Source organism: Ictidomys tridecemlineatus, chromosome 4 (assembly GCF_052094955.1).
Source record: "Ictidomys tridecemlineatus isolate mIctTri1 chromosome 4, mIctTri1.hap1, whole genome shotgun sequence".
Lineage (NCBI taxonomy): Eukaryota > Metazoa > Chordata > Mammalia > Rodentia > Sciuridae > Ictidomys > Ictidomys tridecemlineatus.
The window spans coordinates 105,675,436-105,680,039 of NC_135480.1; positions in this window are offsets into that span (position 1 = coordinate 105,675,436).

A 4,604-nucleotide genomic window follows, 5' to 3' on the forward strand; every position below is an offset into this window, starting at 1 on the left:
ATCTTCATCTCATTCAGTTTGGAATAGTTCCTCCATCTCTTTATTTTCATGATCTAGATATTTTTGCAGGATACAGGTTAAGTATCTTGTGGATCATCTCTAAGTTTGGTGTTGTCAGATATTTCTGCATGGTTACATTCAAGTTACACAACTTCCATTGGATTGTCAAGAAGCCATGTAATGTTTATTTCATTGCATTTATTTATCCCATTCTATTGAGGGCACTCGTTTTGATCATTTGATTCATGAAGTATCTGTCAGATTTTTCCACTTGTAAAGGTACTTTCTTCTCTTTAAAAGTTAGTGTTTTGTGGGGAGATATTGTAAAACTATGCAAATTTTTCTTCCCCATCAAACTTCAAAATTAGTCATTTATTTGCTTATGTGTGTATGAATTCATGGTTTCCTCTGGTTATAATTCCACAGGTTATAATCTGATACTATCAAGCTAATCCATTGCTAATTTCATGATGGAGTTGTAGAAGCTGCCTTCTGTGTCTGTCCAATATAGCCTCCTCAATCTTCAAGCACTTTCTTGCTTTCTGGTACTAGGTATTTCAAGCTTATCTTAAACATTGTCTGCCTGGCTCTGGAATCAGCCATTTCTCCTAGGATTCCTGGTTCCATTCAGTGGCAAATGGTATTTGGAAGCCAAGATCCAGGGCTAGGTATACTCATTGCTTTTCCGGGTGTCATTGTTCTCAAGCCTTCTCGGTGGACAGAGCAAAGGAATACATGATAATTTACACAGGGTGTGTGTGTGTGTGTGTGTAGTTGTACGTATGTACATATTACACATATGTATTTGTTTATGTTTATGTCTATCTATTGAAAATCATGAGTTTATTCTAGGTTTCTTCCTTTATATATTTGTAACACCCTTCTCTGAGTATCTTGCTTTCATTATCCTTAATGTTTTCTTATTTGATCAATACCCAGAATGATCAATCACCTCTGCTTCCATACTGTTCTCCTCAAGAATTCTTCCTCTTACTGCCCAGACACTGATTTCCCATTCTGTGTTCCTCTCTCCACCCATACCACGTGGATGCTCTGCTCACCAAGCTTGGGCCCTCACACCCATAGCAGGTGGCCTTGCTGTATGGAGACTTTGGTGCGCATGGGCACACGTACACACACTGCTGTACTCTAACCCTTCCCACCCATTCAGGCATTGATACAGCATGCTGGGCAGCTCACCCAGGGGCACTGCCTCCTACCAGGCTCAGACTGGATATCCCCTCTAAGCCTCTACAGCTTTCCTTACTACCACCACTATGGATTCCTGCTTTGCTCCACCCCATCTAAAGACTTTAGGGATGAATTGTTTGGTAAGAGAAGTGAAGGAGTTGGGAGACGGAGAATGAGCCAGATGTCCTGCTTTTCAAGAGAGTTTTAACGTGTAAAGACATCAAGGTCAGGCATGCCATTTATAGTTGTGTAGTGGCTCTGAGTCAGAAATCATTCACAATGCTGTCACTGTTCTATGAACAACCCAGAGGGAAGAATACTTCCACTTCAGAGATGGTGCTTGTCGAGGCTGATTAAACCTGCTGTTGTATCGGCAGACTCTGAGTCTACATTTGCAAAGAATCCTCCCAAAGGATGTAAAAGTGACTGCTTCCATATCTCTAGTTCCAACTCAAGAGGCTGTTGTAGGGACAAAGGAGGCAAGGCATCGAAGATAGCTGGAAACAGTTTTATTTGGCTGCAGCCAGGTTCAGAGGGCACAGCTTTTGCTGTAATCAATTAATCCCCTGAACCCCAAGTTCAGAGAGTTTTAGAGTTTTATACCCAGTATGTAAGGGGAGGGGCTCAGAAGTTCACAGTCTGCAGAAGTTCATATAAAAGCAGCTTTTTCTTTCACTGTTCTGGGCATGTTAACTCTTCAAGGACAACACCTGAGAAGGGGAGAGCCTCTTCTCCCCTTCCTTTCCTCCCCCTGCCAGCTGTTACCATGGAGCCCAATTGTAACTTATCTTAAAAATATTGACTTCTCTGTGAAGCCTCAGCTCAAGGCCAGAGGCCTTGATTGCACATTTCTTCAAAGTATTATACTGGATATGTTTGTGGAAAACTAGTAAGGGGGTGTCCAGCACCTGGAGTGCTGGTATCTTCTCTGCCAGTGGCCAAGTAAACAGGGTGACAGGAAAATAGGAAGTTTATCTACAGTGAACTGTTTTGCAGAGACTTTTGCTGACCTAAAATCAGTCTGGGTGAAGATTTCTGGAGAGGCTCAGTTAAGATTTTTCAGTGAAGAAAGGGGGTGCCACTTCAAGACCAGACTAATGGGCTAACATTTCAGGAACATGCAGGGCAGAGAAAATCAGAGTCAGCCAGCTGTCAAAAATGCCCAAGAGGATTTCCTAAAAGAGGGGTCCCCGGGTTTGTTCCCAGTGGTTGGCCTCAGGAGACCTGAGGTGAAGTTTTAGAACCTGCATTTTCTAAAAGTTTCTTGAGTAATTCTAACAGGCTGGGGGACGCTGGTGGAGCACTAACCACAACTTTTTAAAGCATAGAATTATCAATGTTATTTTTAAGGCGATCATCATTTCCCAGTGATGGTTGTGAGGGGTTCATAATGTCCTGGAGGCAGAAGGAACGTGTCATCCAGCTCTACCTGATGTGGAACTATGTCCCAAAACAAATTCTGTGGATAAAAACCCATGTGAACATCTCCATTTCTGTTTAGCAAAGAGCAGAGGGAAGACAGGGAAAAGAAAAATCACATTTTTTTTCTTTTAAAAATGTCTAACAATGACATTTGTTAGAGGACCTCCTATGAGTCACATAATTTTTAATGGGCATTCTCAATTTAATCATCATAACAATCTTGCATGATAGGTCTTAAAACATACATTTGACACCTAAGAAATACCTTAAACTCTATAAAATGGCTTAGAAGAATTTCAAGATTATGTAAATAAGGGCGGAATCAGATGCTGATCCAGATCTGTCTGGCTTCAATGCTGTTCTCTGTCTGCTTTGTTGAAATGAGACACCCAGGGGACATTTTTGATGGAGTGAGATGTTGGAGCACTGTGATAGTATTTTCCATTTGTCCTGGGAGACTGACATTTTGGTCCACATCACTGGACTTATTTGCCTTCTCTCTGGCATCCAGGGGAATATGGAGTACCAACAGGTGAGCAGAGAATACCTGGGGCTCAGGGTTGCCTGTACTGACTGTGCCCCAACTGGGGGTCACCACTAAGGTTAGGCAGTCCTCTCCATCTCTAGTTCTAGAATCTACTACTGGCTTCACCTCATCAGGCAAAGGAGGATTCAAGGCTCAGTTTTATGGTTCACCCAAATTTTGAATCTAGTGTATTTATTAAATCACCTCAAACTGCCAGATTTGAGTATATCATCTGTGATCTGCAGAGACCCTGACCAGGAAAATAACTACATTTATAAATTTCTTGTACCCCAACAAAACTAAATCTAATTTTATAGGCAATCATAGAATATTATCATTAGAATGGATCTTAGAATTTGTGACATGCATTTCCTAAAATGCATTTTGAGGAACACTAATAGCCTACAAATGTTACTAGGTGTTCTTTAGAGGAAAGAAAAGTTTTCTGGGCTCAAATAAGTTTGAAAAATGAACATTACATCTCCTTATAAAGGTACTCGACAATAACAATCATCTCATTAAGGAATCTATTTTGCTTTGTTTAACCCAACACTGCTTAGACTTACTTAGCTATGTACAGAGGTACCTCAGTACCTGTGGGGAGCTGTTTCAAGACCTCCCGTTCCTCCTCCGCGATACCAAATTTTCAGATCATGAAGTTCCTTGTAAAAATGGTGGCATATTAGGATGTAACCTGGACAATCCTCCAGTTCACTTGTAATACATGATACAACGTTAAAGCAATGTAAATTGCTGTAAAATTGGAATGATGAGAAGGAAAATGTCTATACATATTCATTGAGAAGGATATTTTTTTCCAAAATGTTTTTCATCTGAGGCTGTTCAAATCCACAGCTGTGTGTAAGACTCTGGGACGTGGAGGACCCACTGTGTAGCAATTCATGATGTTGCCCTACTCAGTGTCTTCCTCCTTTCTAATGGACCTATGGCTTTTTCCCAGTATTCTCCCACACTTTGTAGTCATGTGCTTCGGGGAAGGCAAGTCTGTCCCCAACCAAATGAGAAATCTTTTGAGTTAGTCATGGTGGCCCTGTTCCCCATGCCAATGGTCAGCTGAGGCCTGGGCACATAAAACAATGCTGGCCATGGAGACAGGAGTGAAAGCTCTTAGTGGGCTTCTAGAAAAAACTCTTCCTTAATGATAAAAAGAGACACCCTGCAGCAAAACATCCTCCTTCCCCTAAAATGTTGTTATAACCACCCATGCCCAGAACCCGCATTTTATCACAGTGGGGGTCTGAACTGCTGTGGGAAGATACCAGAGGAAAGAGACCCCCTGAACTTCAGGCCTTGATGGTTTTGTTAAGCTGACACAAAGTTCAGAACTTTCAGATCTCACATTATTATTTAAGCCAGGTGAACTGGGTTTCCTGTTACTTTCAACTCCAAACAAAGCCCCTTTGAAACTATAAAACTGTTGTTTTATGGAAAATGCTTGTTGCCT